Source organism: Malaya genurostris, chromosome 2, assembly GCF_030247185.1.
Source record: "Malaya genurostris strain Urasoe2022 chromosome 2, Malgen_1.1, whole genome shotgun sequence".
NCBI classification, from domain to species: domain Eukaryota; kingdom Metazoa; phylum Arthropoda; class Insecta; order Diptera; family Culicidae; genus Malaya; species Malaya genurostris.
In genome coordinates, this window is record NC_080571.1 from 238,173,351 (window position 1) to 238,196,143 (window position 22,793).

Consider the following 22,793-nt stretch of genomic DNA (forward strand, 5'->3'; position numbering starts at 1 on the left):
GGCGGTGATGGTGATGTTACGGAAGAGAATTAAAAAAAAAATTGTGGTAAGTGAGGTACAAAAGGGGTATGGAAACAAAATGTCTGAAAACTACAGAGATCTAATTAGTTGCCATCGATATGGGGGAAGGGGGAACGAAAAAGTTAGTGACAAAAAAAAAGATTAATGTGTTTGAGGAAATGGTATATGAGAAGCATATATGGACTATCCCGACTCGCCAACACATCCCGAACCGGAACCTCAGGCGGTCTACCTTGGGCCCTAAGGGAATCCAGTAGGTTCGACTTGGCGATTGATACATATAAATCCATACAGCGGCACTTAGGACTCTTTTAACACTTTTCTCTAATCAACACACACTTGCCCACAGCTGCACTATATCACAAAATAACTGTTTCGACCAATTACTTTTTTATATGTTGTTTTTTTTATTCAATAACATAATACTATAGGCACACTGCAAACTGATTATATGTTGTTTGATACACATTGAAATCAAACTTTTATGAGAGCAACACTTAGGCTATTCGCAACGCTGCGGTGGATTTCTTCTTACTTACAACACCATAAGTCCATAAACTGAACACATGTCGCGATCAATTGAAGTAGTTGAAGATTATTTTAAATCACAAAAAAACTCTTAAAGTGCGAACTTCACAGCTGGTGGGAGTGGAGATTATCGCTGTCATAGTTTGCAGTACGTGCAGATATGGAAATGTTTGTTGAATCTAAACAAACTCCAGAAATAGCCTCACGGGCAATACACGTACAAATATTTCATGCTTTTATGGATCACAATTTGCCCTTCCTTTGCAGAAATTTACAAATAGTTAGGCGTTACCACCGTTCCCAGGCCGTTACTATCCTTTGACATTTGCCCATTAAAAAGTGTTCTTAGACGATAGGCGCTTTAAATTTAAAAGCTGGGTAGCTGCAAGAGCCTTTTAGTTCAAATAATTTCTTGAATTGCCGTATAGTGTGAATGGTGAACATTCAGCAGACATCTCTTTAAATAAGGACTTCTCAAAATGGACCAGATGCCATTGAACTGCTCACTCCTAGTAGAAATATAAATACATGTACTCTGGATTTCGTAAATAGACAGGCAACTTGGGAAGAGTCTCACAAAGGATTCATTTATCGATTTGAATCAGACCATTTTCAAGTAAGCGGGAGGCCGAACAGGCATAAGCCTAGGCATGTTTTCATAAGAATATTATGCAAATAGAACTTCTCTTGCTCGCATTCAAAGAAACAAAATTTGTCCCTATGGAACGGTAGTCTGTGAAATTTGAAAGTATGCACAGTAACCGAACCCATATTCATGCCGGCTCCAAAATTCGCTCGATCTAACGGAACTATGAGCCGTTGTTGAATATTTTCATTAAATTCAATGACTTGGGAGGTAAGTGAAATTTGATCAGTGTTAGTAAAATTTTTGCTGCGAAGTTTTGCATATTTTACACATAAAACTTGTTTCTTGCGAGCGATGTTAAGACCCGATTACAAAGATATTTGTAAGCTGTAGAACGAGTAATTAGTTGAAAAGTGAGTTATTTCGACCAATGAGAGATTAAGGTACAATGTCCGTATAATGAGAAGACAGAGAACACCCCAGAGCATTGATCAAAAAGCTTTCCGTCGTTGAAAACTTTTTCTTAGGCGTATAAGAATTTGCTCTTAAAGCCTTAGTACTTTATACTAAACGTGATTGACGTTACCCGGTGATTTGAGATACAAAATGTGGGCTTTGGAGCCAGCAAATTGTTTTTGGATCGAAAAAACAGAGCCAGATGAGAGATATGAAAATATATGATAAAAAGTTTCTGAAAAACTTTCACTCTGACCGAACTGTCCAGCTGTTTCTCGATCTAATCATTTCTACGAGACACGGCTGGCCGTAGTGACATTATAAATGCTATCATAATAAATTTCATACACAAATGCATTAAGTTTTTGATTGATTTGGCATCAGATACTATTTTCTGTAGATATGTATGGGAGAGCGTGGAAATTCATTTTTCATTTTTTACGCCATTTGGGAAATTCATTTTTCAACAAGACAGTAATAATTCTCTAATAGCAACCTACATCACGCGCTAGTGTCTTTCCATAGGAACAGAAATATCATCATCATTTTTATTGATCTCTATCAGTTTTCGAGTTTTAAAGAAAAATTTGAAGCTCTGTAGAATTGGCAGTTCTGAAAACTATCGGAAAAACACGCACACCGCTATAGAAAACAACATTGCAGAACCGAATTAATTAATTGTTTTTTTTCATATCAAATAGTTCCAAGACTAAAATAAATTTACCTAAATTTTTCCATATTTTCCTGAGCCTAAAAGTCTGAAACTTCTTACGATACTAAACCACTGCTGAAATTTTTTCTTAGTATTTAGGCAACAGATTTTGTGTGTTTAAACTTTTTTGTACTTAAGCTAATTTAATTCCTAAAAAAATCGTACGCTTATGATCACGAAACGAAAAACGTAGAAAATTTATTCTTCTTTATAAAAAGTAAATGCAAAAAAAATCATTTTTGAACATTTTCTTTGATATTTAGTTCAACGAGGATTTTTCTGTTTCCAAAATAGAAAACAAAGTTTAGTTAGGTTTGGGTCTGGGACTTCTAGAACACTCTGTGTATTCAACAGACGTGTGTATTTAACTTGACGAAAAAATTTTGTAGTCGTTGTGAAGTACATTTTGTGAAACCATTGTATTTTGTGAAAATTTCAATTACTAAATAATGTATAATATTTTAGTTGCCCTGAAGATGGATGTATAAGATGGACACTTTTAAGGAGAAAAGGGTTTTTTTACGAAAACCATTTGTTGTCCAAACAGAATTTTTTGTTCAGTGTTTTCTTTTATCTAAAATTTTATCTAAAATTAAACTAAACTGAAAATTATTATCATCCAAGATTTAACCGAAACTCAATTTGTGAAATAATTACACCTAATATATTTCCGTTTGTCCGTTATTAGCAAAGAGTATCAGTTCTAGATAAGAACAACTTTTTGTTAGATAAACGGTTTCTTCATCAAAAATTCCCATCTTGCTACATATAGAAGGTTGGAAGGGAACATAATTATCTATGTTGGAACAAAATATCATTCAAAGAAAGAATGGTGTTTTTTATAATTCGACTTTAAATTTTGAAATCGATTTTTTTTTTCGGTATAGGATTCGATAGGTAATTTTTACAGTATTTCCATTCGAAAATTAGACTTATTTTGTGAACATCACTAGCACAACAAAATTTTTAAGGATTTGTCATTTCTAGACAATATAAAGTTGGCCAGAAAAAACAATTGGTAAAAAAATCTAGCCCTTTTCAAATGACGGTCTAGAACAATTTTTTAACAATGAAGTAAGAAAAGTGGCTTTTTGTGATAAAAGCTATATATCGAGATAGTTTCATTCAGATCTGAAAGGGTGTTGCCCAATCCAAATACGATTTGGCGTGAAATTCGTCTATTTGAATTCTGCATTGGAAAACAATGATTTTAAAAATTTAAAGTCGATTATTAAAAAATCACAATTTTCGAATTCAATGAAATTCAAATTCAATTCCAACGGAAATAATTCTGTTCCCTGACTAAACTTTATTTTTCGACACATCCATGCAGCACGAAGTGCGTGAAATCCCGGAACACCTACGCTCGATGGAAATCCCAAAAATATTTACAAGTAAGTTCAGGCATATTGACTCTGAGAAAATATTTTACACGGACGGATCACGAATTGAAGAGGCTACTGGGTTTGGTATATTCAACAATAATGTTTCGGCTTCATTTAGGCTTCAAGAACCTGCATCTGTTTATATAGCAGAGTTAGCAGCAGTTCATTATAGTTTGAGTGTAATCGTCACATTATCTAGAAACCATCATTTTCTCTTCACAGATAGTCTGAGTGCAATTAAAGCCATTCGCTCAAGCGCTACTGGCAAAAATGAACCGTTTTTCGTGGGCTAAATAATACAGTACTTGAACGACATATTGAATAATAATCATCAAATCACAATAGTTTGGGTCCCGGCTCATTGCTCCATTCCAGGCAATGAAAGAGCCGGTATTTCAACCAAACTTGTTGCTATTGAGGGTGAAATTTGTAAGAGACCGATTGCTTTCAACTAATTCTATAGCACGTCTCACCAAAAACACTTGCCAGCTGGCAAGCTTCTTGGGATACAGATGATCTGGGTCGGAGGATGCACTCATTTATTTCTAAAATATCGACAAAGGCATGGTTCAGGGGACTGGATGTGAGTAGGGATTTTATTCGTGTGATGTCCAGACTCATGTCCAATCACTACGCGTTAGATGCACATCTCCTTCGAATTGGAGTTTCCGAGACTAATCATTGTGCTTGTGGCGAAGGTTATCGCGATATTGATCATGTCGTTTGGACATGCGTGGAGTATCGTGATGTTAGATCTCAACTCATAAATTCATTGCGTACCCAAGGTAGACTATCCAATATCCCAGTTCGAGACATTCTTGCTTGTCGTGACCTTTTATACATGAAACTTATTTATCATTTTATATTGGAGAAAATTGGAGTTTCAATTTAATAAAGACCCCTTTTAAGGCTTAGTTCTGATCCCAGCTGCGTCCATGAGTTCAACCAATAGCTAAATTAGAATAAAAATTATGTAATGATACGAACAAACTCGAAACAGTTTATGAAATTATCAACAAAATGTCTGAAAATAACAGCTTATTTTATAATTTATAGAAGTTAATCGTTTGGTTCAAATAATATTTCCTAGTAGATTTCATAATTAATGACGAGTTACCTAAGATGATATTTAAGTAATAAGAGAATATGCTTTAATAAATTCAAAACGTTGTGACTATGTTAGAATTAAATTAGGATAAGAATATTATGAAAAAGTGATACTACGGCGAAGAAAAGCTTATGTAAACTGCCTTAAGAAATAGACGTATTTATGAAAAAAAATCAAAAATATTACTGAGGAATCCGCTAAAACAACTGTTCATTGAATAGAAATAGGAAAGTTTGTTCGGACCTAATCTAACATACTTTTCCAATCCTGTTTATCCAGTAGTTTCGGAACCGGAAATAGTATCCACAACAAATTTAGGAATTCCGTATGAAACTGTAAGTCTTATCCTTTGAACCAAAAAATTTGTGAGAATCGATTTGGCCATCTTGAAGGAGAGCGAGTGAGATCTTTTTGCATTTTTTCAGTTACCTATTTTTAATTCTTCCGAAACCGGATTCAGATGACCGGAATAGCCGAAGTTAGTTTGTTTGCCAGCAACACATATGACCTGCAAATGGGAACAGTTTTGAACCTAGTCAAACCTGGACCTACTATCTCATGCTCTATTTCGATTAAACCAATTAGACGAAATCTAACAAACGAAGCGAGCCTGCGTTTCTGTTACTTCTGCATATGTAAGTCAAACTAAACAGCATGAATTTAATGACATTCGTTTATTCTTTCGGTCGCGCTTATCACAGAATAGCTTAAAGTTTTATCAACCGCAGCACCGTCTTTTACCAATATCACACACAAACAGCAGACATACGTAACCGTTTCGATTTCTTCATAGCGTGTATGAAATAGAACAAAGCACGTATCGTTCGTTTTGTGTTTTCTTCTTATTTCGGTGTTGTACATATTGTCAATCTATATGGCGATTTGAATACTTTAAAACTCATCGCCTTGTAACTGCGGAACCGGAAGTCGGATTCGGATGAAATTTCACAGTAGCTTTGAAGATAATATGAGCTTCAATTCAAATCAAGATTTGTGAAAATCAGTTCAAGCATCGCAGATAAATCGAAGTGAGTTCAATTTTTGGAGTTTTTCTTCAGGGCTTCCGGAACAGGAAAAGGAGGGACCAGTAGGTTTTTTTGCCCACAAACTAATAAGCTCTGCAAACTAGAAACAATTATCAGACAGTTTCATGGGATTTGTACCTGTTTTTGACCATCGTTCGTGCTAATGAAATTGGTAATGTTCCACTTATCACATTTTAGTTCGGGAACCGGAAATCGGATCCGGATAAAATGTTCTAGAAATTTTTAGAAAACTTCAAGACATTTCATTTGAATTTTAGTTTGTGAAAATCGGTTGAGCCGTTTTAAAGAAAACTGAGTGCACACTTTTTCGCTAATTTTCACAAATTACCATGTAACTTTGGAACCGGAAGTCGGATCCAAATGAAATTCAATAGCAGGCTATGCCACTGTTAGACCGTTTATTTGAATTCGAGTTAGTGAAAATCGGTTCAGCCATCTCTGAAAAAAGTGAGTGCATAGTTTTTTCCATTTTTTTTGAGCAAATTATCCTATATATCCGGAACCGGAAGTCGGATCGGGAGGGCTATGGGACCATGAGACCTTTCATTTGAATCTTAGTTTGTGAAAATCGGTTCAGCCATCTCCGAGAAAAGTGAGTGTATATATTTGTTACATACATACATATATATACACTCACTTTTCTCGACGTCGAGGCGTCAGCGAAGCGAGAGTGGTGGTGCTTCAGCACAGCCCCCCTGCCGAAGTAATACCTTATGGTAGTCCCGGCAGGATGAGGGGAACGAAGCTTAGGGTGTTTTAGTTCGGGTTCGCACACACACAGACCTATGCTCAGTTCGTTGAGCTGAGTTAAATGGTATATGACATTCAGCCCTCCAGGCCTCGGTTAAGAAGTCGGTTTTCACAGTGATTGCATAGCCATTCTATATGACCCTTTTCAAAAGGCAGTCTAGATCAATTTTCCAAAAACAGAGTATGTAAAGTGGGTTATTGTGATGAAGCTACAGGTTCAGAAAGTGTCATTCAAATCTTAGAGAGTGTTGCCAACTTTGCTGCGAAATTCGCCCTTTAGAGATATGAATATATTTGAACGGTTTGGCGCCCGAGCACAGCTGAACATGCTCGCTTCTTCTGTTCTATTAGACTGTTTCTTCGTGTGTTTCAGTTTTACTGGTAATTGGTTTTCATTGCAGGATGTACCGGAAATAATGTTCCAAAATGTCAAATTGGGACGCATTTCTTAGATATGGCAAGACCGATTTTCGTAAAATTGAGATCAAATTTCATTATATTGGTCTACAGTTAACGGCTCCGGAAGTATCCGAAATAGTGGTATAAATCATTAGAAAGGAGCTCACTTCATTTTCTCATATATGATTAAATCTCTTTTCGTTGATCTAAATTAAAATATAAGGTATAAATGTATTATGCAAAAGAAGGCTTCGAAAAATTGGTTTCTGTACTTTATTCAATCTAAAGTATTTTGACAGGAGATAATGAGTAATATGAGAAAGGCATCATTAGACCATTAGGTGGATTAAAACAGTAGGAACAACCTAGAAACGAGGAACGAAAGTAAGTGAATGTTTTTCGCAGACTATAGCTCTAGAACATCAAATCATAATAGCAAAGCAGTCTGGGTATTGCACATATACATTTCGAGATGTTTCCTTGCAGAGTTACACCCTGAGTCCTGGTGTTTGTCGATGGTTCTGCTAACGTAAATGTTCTTCATGCCAGTCAAGATGGTCTTGATTAACTTTTTAACGAATGAGCTTTTCTAAAACTAAATAAGAGCCCACAAACAAAAATCTAAATAGAACCTAAGTAGCTCATAGCTATGTAATTTGGAACAGCGGTGATTATTTATTTTACCTCAATGACATCAGCTATTTCCTTTTGATGCTTCTTCTAGCACAGAATCAAGCTAAGACACGGTAAACACGCGGAAATAATAAAAATGTTGGCGCATTTACTCTCGCATTAAAGCGGAAGCTAATATTAGATTTGATCTATTTCTGCCTTTGTCAAATAATAAAACCGAAAGATAGAATTTTGCCATTTCCATTTTCCTTTCATGCCAAGGAGGATATGAGTGGTGCTCCTTACGACGCAAATTAAATTTAATGTTCAATTTTTTTGCTCACGCGTATAAAGTTATGGCTTTGGTTCACTTTGGCAAGCTACTCCGGTGTTGTTGGTGCCGCTGGAAAAATTAAAACTAGAATGTGCAGAATATTAGTTTCTGTGGCGATAAGCTTTATCGTTTCCATTTCAATTACTCGAGAAAATGTGTGCTCCTGTATGCTGCAACCCGGGAATGAACAAATTATACAGCAAAAAATACTTCGATAATGCAGTAGCAACCTTCCGAGGCTTCGAATGCATGCTTGGCTTGTGCACGTGCAGCACCGTATTGAGAAAGCAAAAGTTGTTCCTGGAAAAAAATACGACCGACTTTCCGGCTTTGTAACCCACAACCAGACTTCATAATTGTTTTTTGCAAAGTAATTAAAACTTTGGTTTTAATCTATACTGTCGAATTAACCGATTTTATAGCAGTAATAACTTGCTATCAATCATCAAACTCCCGGGGAGAAGAAAACCAATAAAACACTGAAGACGAAAGCATGGAAATCAATTATAGCTCGTAAAACCGCAATTATCTACGACAGTTGGGTTTGAGGTGTATGTAATTGAAAAGAAAACTTCGTTTCTAGTGATCTTTTATCCAACAATATCGTGCCCGCATGACCGTTTTGCCTTTATCATAAAGAAAGGCTATGCAATCACTGTGGAAACCGTCATATGGAATGTCATATACCAACTCGACGAATTGAGCAAATGTGTGTGTGTGTGTATGTGTGTTTGTGTGTAACAACAATATGCACTCACTATTCTCGGAGATGGCTGCATTGATTTTCACAATCTAAGATTCAAATGAAAGGTCTTATGGTCCCATAGCCTACTATTGAATTTCATTCCGATCCTGCATCTGGTTCCGGAGATACAGAGAAATACAGATTTCCTGCTCCGGAAGCATCGAAAGTAGTGAAGAAAAACGTCAAAAATAGAACTAGCTTCGAATTTTTAGTGATGCTTGAACATATTTTCCCAAATATTGATGTAAAATAAAGCTCACATTGTTTACAAAACTACTGTAAAATTTAATCCGGATCCGACTTTCGGTTCCGCAATTACAGGGCGACGAGCGTCAAAACATTCAAACCGTCATTTAAAATGACGATAGTAAACCGGTACGGAAGAAGTAAGCAAACACACACCGTTACGAACAATGCACACAACTTGATTTGTTCAATTTCATACGCGCTCTAAGAAAAAAGAAAACCAACACCTAAGCTTTGATTTGAAAACACAACCGAGTCTATCAGTACCGTAACCATATGATGAGAAGTTTCCAATCGCGGTCAATAAATCAGAATCACGGTGCGGCTACGAATATCTGCTACTGAGCTATTCAGTTATAAGCGTTATTTATGGCCAAACAATTTGCGTCATCAGTTCGCCATTTTAATTCTAGCCTTACTTTTGAGAAGGGACTAAGAAATAATCCCTTGAAAATTTTAAAAAATGTATATCCCTGGATAAAATGGTGGTACAGGTGAATTTTTTTGTTTTTTTTTTATATATTTTCAACAAAATTTTATGAAAAAACGTGCTAAATCCACCTAGCAGTAAAATGGTAACTTTTTTATCAATCCGCATGTATTTTTTGTGCGAATATACTTCCGTTGTTTTAAATGACTGTTTGAAATTGGAATTTTGTTATTTTGGAACTGCAAAGCGCGCCGAAGATAGAAATTGAATGACACCTTAAAATTATTCCTTTCAATCTAAACGTGTGACAATCGATTAAGCATTCCTTTCTGTCAAAATCTGTGAACCCGATAAACCTGATAAATTTATGTGAAAGTTTTACACCAATCACCCTGTATCTCCTGAACCAGAAGTCTAATCTGATTATAAAAAAAAATGTTTATGGGACGTAAATACCTTTCATTTGAATATTAGATGGACAATCATCTACGAGCAAAATGAATGACATTGTTTTAATTTCATTACATATATCATTCTGTCGTTCCGACACCAGAAGTCGGATCCAAATGAAATTCAGAAACCTTATTTGTGATCATAGAACTGTTCATGTGTGTCTAAGTTTGTAGAAATCTGTTAAGCCATGTCCCCAGAAAAACTAATGAAATTATTTTTCACACATAACTTTGCTTGTCTCGACGAACTTCTTCGAATGGTATAAAAGTGTAATAAGTTGTGTTCTTCCAACAATTATTCTTGCAAGCAGTATAAATCAATATAAATATGAAATTGTTTTGAATTTGAATATAGGCTCATATTTCTAATACATATATAATGTTCGAACGATTATGTTGCTAAAATCGAAACGTCATGAATAAGAGAGCTATTTATAGTTCTAAGAAACAATTGCATAAAACAGTTTTGAAAATCGTGTTTCACTTTGCTCCGAAACATCCTACAACTGGAATAAAGGGAAAAGTCGCTTACACCACAATATCGATATCTTCGTTAAAAATGTACATATTTAAACAATCTATGACTCGTTGGTAAGCCATTACCGTGCGGAATCTGGGTCTCAAAACATATTCTGTTTTAAAGGTCAATTGTGACATATATTGTCTGCAAATATCGATTTATTTATATTTACATCCAAACTTCCATTTACGCAATAATCGGAACTTCGTGAATCGATTTATGACGTCAAAAAAGTTTACGTTATTTGGAATTTTTGGATAACTATAAAACAAAAATTATTAGTATTTTCAGGAAAAGGATGTCGTGACAAACTGTCAGAATATGGATATTTTCGAAACGGGTTTGATGAGTAGATGTAGGAAGACGATGTTCGAGGACGTTCCGAAATCCAAAATGGCGACGTTCGGTTAATTACAATTCCCTTACAATTTGTGTCGATATCACTCGAATTGTTCCAACACCTTCACAATATGCATATTTTCGGAACGGTTTCCATTAGTAAGAGATTATAATTTCGAAGCAGTATCTTATTATCTGTGGGAGATCTAAATTATAGCCGGTTTAAGTAAAAAAACGTGCTTAATCCACCTAGCAGTGAGATGATACCTTTTTTTATCAATCCGCATGTGTTTTTTGAATGAATATTCTTCGGTGTTTCAGTTTTCATGACATTATTCTAATGTCCGTCGTTTTAAGTGGCAATTTGAGATTTTAAACACTCATTACTCACTCTCTGCAAATCGGATCGAATTTAAATCTAAAAGTGTAACAATCGATTAAACATTCCATGATATGTCGAAGTAATTTCCGCTTTAGAGTTTAGGATAATTTAAGGTACTTCCAGAGCCGGTATTCAGGAACCAGCATAATCCAAACCGATTCGTATAGCAATATGACGAATAAATTGCAATATTTGTGAGTCCAACTTTAAAGCTTTTCGGGATTGTCATCTTCTATATCGCTTAGAATTTTAAAAATTCACCCTGCTACAATTCCAGAATCGGAAGTTAGAATTGGATAAAATTGGATTTATTTAAATTTGAACTGTTGTTTCTGAAATTCGATTTGGCTTTATATGAGAAACGATTCGATAATGGAACCCGAATTCGAAATTCGGTGTAGCCGAAGTCAGACAAATTCACCTGAGTAGCTGTATAGTTTACATTTGTTTCGAAATGATTGAAATTCAATGTAGACATCTTTGAGGAATCGTAGTGCGAATTAAATTTTTGAGTGCCTTCCGGAACGAAAACTGAATACAACCAAAAATGAAATAAGTTTATTTGGTTATCGATTATCAAAATCTGCTAACCCGATAAACCTGATTAATTATTGTGAAATAGACATTTTTATACCAATCACCCTGTATCTCCGAAACTGGAAGTTGGATCTGATTGAAAAACAAGACGTTTTATAGAATCTTAAAACTTTTCATTTGAATCTTAGATGATTCTTAGATTTCATTTGAATCTTAGATTAGTTCAGCCATCTACGAGAATAATGAGTTACACAGTTTTAATTTCGTTTCACATATTATCCTATAGTTCCGGAACCAGAGGATGGAGCCAAACATAACTCAGGAATCTTGTTTAGGAGTATACGACTTTTCATATGAATCTGAGTTTGTAGAAAACGGTTGAATCATCTCCGAAACAAAAATAAGTGAAATTATTTGTCACACACGCTAATCTCGACGAACTGATTCGAATGGTATATGGCTGTTATGTTCTTCCAGCATTTATTGCTGTAAGTAGTTTAAATCAATATAATTATAGAATTGCTTTCAACTCGAAAATTCTGCCATCTTTGCCACCATCTGGTTTAGATATGTCACATTCAAACGATTATGTTGCCAAATACGAACCGTGCTAAAATCGATCCGAAGCAAAATATCATGCTGTACATAGTCTTATGGTTACTTAGAAACAAATGTATGTAACAGTATAAAAAATCGTGTTTTATGTTGCTCCCAAGCATTTCTTTGCCAGACAGCGCTCAAAACTTCTACTGCTGGAATAGGGGAAAAATTCGCTTTCACAAAAATTTCGATATCTCCGTTAAAAATGACCGGATTTTAACAATCTATGGCTTGTTGGATAGCTATTAGCGTGCGGAATCTAAGTCTGAAAATATATTTTGTTTTCAAGGTCAATTGTGACAAATACTGTCAAAACACTGAAAATTTTGACATAAAACTACGTATAACTCAAAAAGTAAACATCCGATCTCAAAACCATTCAATAGCGTTCTGGGTGACGGGGAGACCTTTCATTTGCGACTAGTTTGATCAAAATCGGTCCAGCCATCTCTGAGATCTCGACCTCTTAGTTGACAACACACATACACACACACACATACACACACACGGACATTTGCTCAGTTCGTCGAGCTGAATCGATTGGTATATGACATTCGGCCCTCCGGGCCTCGGAAAATTTTTCTAAAGTTTGAGCGAATTCTATATCTATTTTTTATATTTATAAAAAAAGGTAAAAAGATTACAATACTAGACAAATCAATTTCAGATTATAAACACTTTTTTTTTATTCAATAGTATAATATATTTTTGGGTATACTGCTTAAGCTCTAAGATGCTAAGGATATTTTCTAACCTTAATTAACGACTAACTTAAAATTAGAATAGTATCATTAGATTATGTCGTCTCGAATTTTCGAAAATCCAGCTTTCAGCTGGCATTCGGCAATTATCAAGACTGTTGAAGCCGCTGAACAAGTACCATAATAAAGTTAAATTTTGGATATAAGAACTGAACCACCAAAACATCGTTTTCTGACATGTACTCATCGAACCCATTCCAAAGATATTAAAAGTGTTTTCAAGGAATATCAATTAACCAGAAGTCGCCATCTTGGAATTCAGAACCACCTCAAACATAGTTTTCTGAGGTGGTTATCAAACCCGTTCCAAAAATACCCATATTGTAAAGGTTTTCAAGGAATATCAATAATCAGGAATCAGGAATCAGAACAAATTGGCTCAAATGGCACGTTCCCCTTGATATTTGGAGATTTGTGCCTTGCCATCAATATGTTTTTAGCATCATTTTCCCGATATATAAGAGGGAAGGATTGAAAGGAAATGGTAAGGGTTGGACTAGGAGGATGGGAAAAATTGACGACACAAAAACACATAAAAGCAGAAGTAAATTCTGCACCACTAAGGGATGCCGAACAATCTGCTGAGGATCACATTTAGTGGAAGCAGAAGTAAATTCTGAACCTCTACGAGGTCCCGAACAGTCCGCTGTTAATAAAACCTCCAACCCCCGAGAGGATTTGAAGATCTTACAAAAGCGACACCATTCTGCACTCCCGGAAGAATGCAGAACGATTCGCAGTATGTACGAGCAGAAGTAAATTCGGCACCCCCTAAAAGATGCCAAACAATCTGCTAAACCCTATTTAAGGTAAATACAGAAGGGATTCATTCACTCCAGGAAGAACGATGAACCCTTCTGACTATAGCTCCTTACCACATTGGGTAAGAAACGAGAGAATATCCTTCAATTTTAGCTCCGCATACACAGACTCAACCATGTATGGAGAACCAAAAACCCGGATACGTAGCTGCGTCAATGCGGGACAGTTACATATCAGATGATATGAAGTACCATAATCGCATTCACACAAATCACACGAATAATACTCAGCACGTTGAATAGTAGCCATGTGATAATTGAGTTTGCAATGTCCAGTCAGAGCTCTGACCAGAATACTGCAATGATGCTTGGAGAAATGCAGTAGACACTTTGACATTTTCAGATTTAAATCTGGTAGAAATGCTTTTGTCTGAGCGCAAGTTTGCAAGCTGCGCCAGTAGCTGGCATGTTTGGATACAGCCCAAGAACGAATCTTGTGCTTTATCCAACTAGTTGAAAGTGGTAAAGCTGGTTCAGGACCAACGAAATCATTCGTTGCACCAGCTCTAGCCAACTCATCAGCCCATTCATTTCCAGTAATACCAGAATGGCCGGGTACTCATAAGAAGTAAACAGCATTTGAAATGCTGAGGTCTTCAATTTGAGTTCGACATGCGATCACTAGATTCGACCGTGAGTCATTCGAACTGAGTGCTTTTAAGGCTGCCTGACTGTCGGAACAAAAATAAATTCGCTTACCACAGATCCTCTGCTGAAGTGCCGATTGTACTCCACACAGAATCGCGTAGATTTCTGCTTGAAACACAGTACAGTATCTACCAAGTGAATGAGACTGCTCCAGCCTCATTTCACGACAGTAGACACCAGCACCAGCACGACCATTCAACAGAGAACCGTCCGTATAACAAACTATGTGTTCATCAAGTTGTCGTTCCAGACAACCAGACAACCATTCCTCACGAAAAGGATAGCTCACATTGAATGTTTTGAAAGGAAAACTGCATGTGAGAGTTAGGTCACTAGGAGCGAGTAAATACTCATCCCACGTAACCATTTGAGACCACAAGCGAGTGTGGCTGGTAGCATAATCTAATGGGTTACTGTTCCAAAGCCCTGTAACCTTAAGACGATATGCACAAGATAATGCTTCTTGTTTTAGGAACACATGTAGTGGTTTAATGCACAGTAGCGCCTCTAGAGCAGCAGTAGGAGTTGTCGTGAATGCTCCTGTCATCGCCATTAGGACCATCCTTTGGAGATGATTTAGCTTTGACTGAACTGTCGCGACTTCTCCTTTCTGCCACCATACAAGACATCCATATGCTAAAATTGGTCTAACAATAGTTGTGTAGATCCAATGAATATATCTGGGTTTGAGTCCCCATGATTTTCCAAAAGCTCGTCTACATTGGCCGAAAGCCATGCAAGCTCTTTTAATTCTGAAGTCAATGTGAGCAGACCAATTCAGTTTTGAGTCAAGAATAACCCCGACGTATTTAACTTGTTTGACCACAGTCACCTCTGAACCAAAGAACTGCAACGGACGAGCTCCTGTGATTATCCTACGATGAGTGAAAAGCACCATTGATGTTTTGCCCGGATTTACAGATAATCCAACCTGACAACACCATTGTTCAACAGATCGCAGGGCTTGCTGCATTAAATCAAAGAGAGTGTTAATGCTTATACCGGTCATCAATATATGATAATCGTCGGCAAAACCATAAGTCGGAAATCCAAGGTTATTAAGTTTCCTTAACAAACCATCAGCGACAAGGTTCCATAAAAGTGGGGATAGTACACCACCTTGAGGACACCCACAGACACTTAGCTTTCTAATCTCTGCTTGCCGAAGCGATGAACAAAGAAGTCGATTGCTAAGCATTGCGTGTATCCAATTTGTGATACTTGAAGGTATGCCATGACCACGGGCTGCTTCCAGAATTGAATTGAAAGACATGTTATCAAAGGCACCTTCAATATCTAGGAAAACTCCCAAGCAAGATTGCTTTTGTGAGAAAGCTTTTTCAATGTTGTACACAACATCATGTAACAGGGTTGTAGTGGACTTTCCACGCTGGTAAGCATGTTGCATTCCATGTAGCGGATGCAGGTCCAAACTAACATTTCTGATATAGTGATCGACTATGCGTTCCACTGTTTTAAGAAGAAATGAGCTTAGACTGATAGGCCTGAAACTCTTCGCTTCCTCATAAGTGTCGCGACCGCCTTTGGGAATAAATTTGACAATTATTTCCTGCCAGGCTCTTGGAATATATCCTGTCGCAAGACTAAAAGTAAGTATTTTCTTCAAAACATGTTTGAAATGTTCATACCCTTTCTGCAGTAACACTGGGAAAACTCCATCCTTTCCAGGAGACTTGTACGAAGCAAAACTCTCAACTGCCCATTTGACCGATTCAATCGTCACAACGCTTCGAGCAAGGGCCCAAGAATCGTAACTACCTGAAAAAGTCTCGGGAAGAGCTGTCGGTGATGGATCCATACATCCTGGAAAGTGAGTGTTAAAAAGATAGTGAAGTACATCACCTTCATCAGACAAGTGTTCACCATCTGAAGTTCTTAAGAAACTGACATTAAAGTCCTTAGACTTCGAAAGTAACTTATTTAATCTGCTAGCCTCGTTGAGACTAGAGACATTTGTGCAGAGGCTTTTCCAACCACTTCGCTCAGACGATCGAAGAGCATTTTTGTAAGCCCTTCGAGCCAACACGAATGCCTCCGACCCATTTCTGCGACGGTGGTTCCAAGCTCTTCTGCATAGTTTCCTTAGTCTAGCAAGTTCAGCATTCCACCAAGGAGTTCCTCTAGTAGCTCGCACAATCCGAAGTGGACAAGCCTCTTCATATGCTGCAACTATGAGTGAGTTTGTCTCGTCGACAACATTTTCCAAATCAATTGGGGTTTCAATTGTTGGTTGGTACCCGTAAAATCTAGTCGCAAAGCCCTCTTCATAGAGGTCTCAGTTTGTAGATTTGGGATTACGATATGTGATAATATCAAATTTAACGTTTGAATGATCAAAGAATATGTACTTATGATCAGACAACGAAGGTTCGAGCTCATCGGAGACGAGCCAATTCACCAACTCATGCGCAATTCTATCAGAGCAGAGAGTTACGTCCAAAACCTCCTCTCTGCCAGATCTCGCAAAAGTTGGACGGTTTCCTGCATTGACTATGTGCAGGTTTGTACTGCTCACAAATTCCATCATATCAGAGCCTCTCGAATTAATATCTGTGCTGCCCCAAATGATATGGTGAGCATTTATGTCACTGCCGATTACAAGCGGTAAATCACTTTTGCAGCAGTATGATACAACCTTTTTGAAGTCATCGCTTGGCGAAGGTTGGTTATGCGGCAAATATGCCGAACAATAGACATATTTCCTGTCTATGCCATCAGTAGTCATACCAACTGTGACAGCACAAATATCCCGAGTTGTGAGCTCCGATATGAGAGAGACATCGAGAGCACTATTTGCAAGTATGCATGCTCGAGGCATTTCACGTGGATTAGTCATTCCGGTCTTGTTAAAGGCAACAAAGACTGGGTTTAACAATTTTCCAACGTAGAAGTTTCCCTTTTGGAAATATGGTTCTTGAACCAAAGCTAAAGAAGCTTTACCTTCTTGCAGAAGTCTGGATAGATTCATAGTTGCTGTACGTTTGTGCTGGAGATTGATTTGTGCTACTCTAACCATTATCAATTAAAGTAACGAACACTCCACCTCCAGCACTTACCGTACAACAACTACAAGAAACCAAATATATTGGCTTATAATCGCCTATAGCGAACCATGTAAGGATTTTTTTAAATGTTTTAATCATTTAAATCCCACGAGTTGCGAAGAAAGAAGTCGTCCACTGTGCCAGAGCTTCGCTTAACACAGTAAGGGAAAATCCCAAGATATTCCGTTCACGACTGCATTGTTTAACCTCCTGCAGCCATTCAGCCATCGGCACGGAAATACACCTTGACTTAGGAGTTCCTATTTTTGTGGCCTTTTACGACATGGAATATTAGAATAGTATCATTAGATTATGTCGTCTCGAATTTTCGAAAATCCAGCTTTCAGCTGGCGTTCGGCAATTATCAAGACTGTTGAAACCGCTGAACAAGTACCATAATAAAGTTAAATTTTGGATATAAGAACTGAACCACCAAAACATCGTTTTCTGACATGTACTCTTCGAACCCGTTCCAAAGATATTAAAAGTGTTTCCAAGGAATATCAATTAACCAGAAGTCGCCATCTTGGAATTCAGATCCACCTCAAACATAGTTTTCTGAGGTGGTTATCAAACCCGTTCCAAAAATACCCATATTGTAAAGGTTTTCAAGGAATATTAATAAACCGGAAGTCGCCATCTTGGAATTCAGAACCATCTCGAAGATCGTTTTCCGACATCTACTCATCAAACCCATTCCGAAAATACCCGTATTGTAGTAATTTCCATGGAATATAAATGAGCGGGAAATGATTTTCATTGTATGCAAATACCTCTTTTTACGAAGTAGAACTACTACCGTAAACAAAAATAACGTTATTTGGGATTTTGTTCGTAAAAAGGATTACGTAAAAAGAGGTTACGTAAAAAACGTTTACGTAAACGCAGGTTTAGGTGTATAAAAAAAGTAAAACAGCAATAAACTAATTTGCAACAGCTGTAATGTATTTTTTTATTTATTTTACATTACTTACAACATTGCAGAAGATACCAGGTCGGACCCACCGCTTCTGGGATATACATTGTTGAAAATTTTTAGGGGATTTTTCCTTAGTGCTTTCTCAAAAGTAAGGCTAGGGTAAAATTTGCGAACTTATGATGAAAATTGTCTCCTTGCATCACAAAAAGAATGATGATGAAAAATTTGAGCCAAATAAAAAATTACAATAAAAAATCGACCTTCGATTTCGTATGGTATTATTGTATTGATATTTCATCTGTTCCGGAATTACAGGGTGACTGGAGTAAATATTTGAATTTCTGATTACTTACTCACTATTCTCTGATAAAGCGTGACCGATTTGCAAAGACTTAGGTTTTATGGTGCCATGCAAAACTTTTCACAATTTCATTCGGGTACGACTTTCAGTACCTGAATTACAGGGTGAAGAGTTATATTGTTACTTAAGGGGGGGGGGGGGGGGGGGGGGGGGGGTAGGGTCTAAACGATGAAAATATCATAATTTTTGCGATTTTTTCCAGAATTATCGTTCAACAAAATAAATTCAAATGTTTTGCATGGTAAAATGCATCATTCGTAAAACATTTTGTTATTTTTTCGTGGAAAAATATTAAGAAATAAGTCGGTGAAGAAGTATTTTCGAGAACGCTTCTTAAAAATCATGATTTGCGGTGTCCACTGTATCTAAGCGCAGACTAATCAGAAGTGAACAAATGAACGCAGCATATTTAGAGTAGAAGTTTTTCTAGACCCCAACGTTTCTATTTGATTTTTTTTTTTAATTTTTCAAATTTTTGGTTATTGTTCAAAGTGAAAACTAAGATTTTTCACGAAAAATCCGCCATTTTGTAGCTGTTAAACCTCTTCAAAGTAACAAACAACGAAAAGGAAAACGTTGGTGTCTGGTTTTTTATATGTAGAAAGTGTGTACAAAATTTGAAAAAAATTGGTGCAGTATTTTTTGGATGACGATGGACACGGACTTTCAAAACCTGCTTTCGAGGAAAACGCGTTTAAAGGTTTTAGTCTATAAAATTAATGAAAACAATGAATTACTACAGGGAGCCCTTACGGCCTAACAGTTTCAAAAAATCTTTTTTTTTTCTTTTATAATTTGTTGCAATGAAACATTTCAAGAATGTTTTGTTAAGTTTTGAAGTCAATCGAAGTAGAAATCTTGGGCCTGTGCGTCGAGCTCTTGCTTCTTCGTAGAATGAGATAGCCATAGATGAAGGTCCATAACTTCCAGAGTTTCGTTCGAATAGGCTTGAAAATTTCACAGAAAATTCTTCAAATGTTTTACTATAAGAAAATATAAAGAAAATAATAAATGATTTTTCAAAAGTGTTAGACCCTACGCGCCCCTTAAAGCGACATAGCCAAAACAATTCTAAACTGGGTTCGAGACTATTCCAATCTTTTACCATTGTTAGTATAAGACCTATAAAATTACCTCCGGCTATTCTAGTTTCCGATTTCCGATTCGACGAAGCAAAAGAAGGAGAAGAATCTTTTTAATCCGGTTCAAAATTGTTCCAATGTGTAGGTCATATTTGTTGTTTGCCATACAAACCAACTTTGGATATTCCGGGTCTCGGAATCCAGTATTGAAAATAGTGGCTAAAAATTGTACAATGGATCTTTCGCACCTTTCTTCGAGATGACCAAATCTATTTTTACAAACTAATATATTCAAAGGATAAGCTTACAGCTTTATACGGAATTCCTGAATTTGTTGTGGATACTTCTTCCGGCTCTGTAACTACAGGATAAACAAGATTTGTGGATTTTGCTAGATTAGGTCCGAATAAACTTTTCCTGTTTTTATTCAATGAACAGTCTTCAAAGAAAGTCACAGAAATACTTATGATTTTTATTCAATATTATAGTATAATTTTAAGGCACACTGCTTAAGCTCTAAGATGCCAAGGGTATTTACTAATCTTAATTACGACTAACTTAAAACTAGAAAAGTATCATTATGTAATGTAGCGGTAGCGGATTCTCGAGAAGCTATCGGTAGTGGCCGGTGAATTGAATATCGCATGAGGGTCTTCCATATGCCGTTGGCGAAGATCCATGTTGGCCGCATCCTTCGGTCCGTGTGGGTCCGCGGGAAACACCCCCAGGCTACGAAGGCCCGGCGGGTGGCCCGCATGCTGGTTTTCGACTGGGGCGGCCTTCCGTGGACGATGATGGTGATGTTACGGAAGAGAATGAAAAAAAAAAGTAAATATTGTGGAAACGGGGTAAAAAGGGGATGTGGGAACAAAATGTTTGAAAACGATAAAGATCTAATTAGTTGCCATCGAGATGGTGAAGAGACAGGGAAGGGGTAACGAAAAAGTTAGTGACAAAAAAAGATCTTGTTAGTTCCAATGAAGATGGTGGACAGGGACGGGGATCGAGAGAATCGGGCGGATGTTAGTGTCGAACCTGTAGGTGGAGTTTATACTTTCTGAGCGAGGGATAACACATTACACTTGTATATCAATGTGTTTAAGGTACTGGTATATGAGAAGCATATATAAACTATCCCGACTCGCCAACACATCCCGAACCGGAACCTCAGGCGGTCTACCTCGGGCCCTAAGGGATTCCAGTAGCTTCGACCTGGCGTCACGATACTCTACGCACGACCACACGACATGCTCGATGTCCTGATAACCGTCGCCACAGGTGCAGAGACCGCTCTCCGCAAGCCCAACACGCCGGAGATGTGCGTTGAAGGTGTAGTGATTTGACATGAGCCGCGACATAACACGAATGAAATCGCGACTCACGTTCATCCCCCTGAACCAAGGTTTCGTCGATACCCTAGGGATAATGGAATGTAGCCATCGTCCCAGTTCGCCATTGCTCCATGAAGTTTGCCAACTTTCGAGAGTTTTCTGACGAGAGATACTGAAAAATTCATTGAAGCAGATTGGTCTTTCATAAATATCACCTTCTAATGCGCCCACCTTAGCCAATGAGTCTGCCTTTTCATTGCCTGGAATGGAACAATGCGAAGGGACCCAGACTAACGATATTAAATAAGACCGTTCAGATAAAGTTCGCAAGTGTTCCCGTATTTTTCCCAGGAAATATGGGGGATACTTTCCTGGCTTCATTGCCCGGAGAGCTTCTATTGAGCTTAGACTGTCCGTCACAATGAAGTAATGGTCTTTGGGCAAGGTTTCAATGATCTCAAGGGTGTACTGAATAGCAGCTAATTCTGCGACGTAAACTGAAGCCGGATCATTGAGTTTGTGAGAAGCGGTGATGTTTTGATTGAAGATGCCGAAGCCTGTGGACCTGTTGATGTTTGAACCGTCAGTGTAAAACACCTTTTCACAGTTGACTGTTCTAAATTTATTATAAAAAATATTTGGGGCCACTTGAGGGCGCACATGATCCGGGATTCCACGAATTTCTTCTCTCATGGATGTGTCGAAAAACACAGTAGAATCAGAAGTATCCAAGAAATGAGCACGATTGGAAACAAACGAAGAAGGATTAATATTCTGAGCCATGTAATCAAAATACAAGGACATAAAACGGGTCTGAGAATTGAGCTCGACAAGCCTTTCGAAGTTTTCAATCACCATCGGATTCAAGATGTCGCATCGGATTAGCAATCGATATGAGAGATCCCAGAATCGGTTTTTCAACGGTAAGACGCCCGCGAGCACTTCGAGACTCATCGTATGAGTCGACTGCATGCAACCTAAGGCAATACGCAAACAACGATACTGAATTCTTTCCAGCTTGATGAAATGAGTGTTCGCCGCGGATCGGAAGCAAAAGCATCCGTATTCCATCACGGACAATATCGTTGTTTGGTATAACCTGATCAGGTCTCCTGGGTGGGCACCCCACCATGATCCGGTTATTGTACGAAGAAAATTGACTCTCTGTTGGCATTTTTGTTTCAGATACCTAATGTGACATCCCCAGGTGCCTTTGGAGTCGAACCAGACCCCGAGATATTTAAATGTGAAGACCTGAGCTATGGTTTCACCCCCTAGTCGAAGCTGTAATTGTGCTGGTTCTCGCTTCCTTGAAAATACAACCAGCTCAGTTTTCTCCGTAGAGAACTCGATACCCATTTGAAGAGCCCATGTCGACAAGTTGTCGAGGGTATCTTGCAATGGTCCTTGGAGATCGGCAGCTTTGGGTCCTATAATGGACACAACGCTGTCGTCGGCAAGTTGTCTTAGCGTGCAAGTTGTATAAAAGGGGGCTTAAGCATGAGCCCTGAGGAAGACCCATGTAACTGAATCGTATTGTCGACAAATCACCATGCGCGAAATACATGTATTTCTCGGACAACAGATTATACAAAAAGTTATTCAAAATTGGTGAAA

General features: G+C 37.6%; 1 protein-coding gene across 3 annotated transcripts in view; it reads right to left on the reverse strand.

Moving 5' to 3' along the window:
* LOC131428258 (trissin receptor) overlaps positions 1-22,793 on the reverse strand; it is a 280,163-nt gene that overhangs the window by 212,231 nt on the left and 45,139 nt on the right. The window contains exon 1 of one of the 3 annotated variants that reach the window (XM_058592051.1): positions 5,226-5,251. The exons of the other annotated variants lie outside the window; for them this stretch is intronic. The gene's annotated coding sequence lies outside the window, so the exon portion shown is untranslated. Of the gene's footprint in view, positions 1-5,225; positions 5,252-22,793 lie in introns of those variants that run through there. 3 annotated transcript variants of the gene reach the window in all.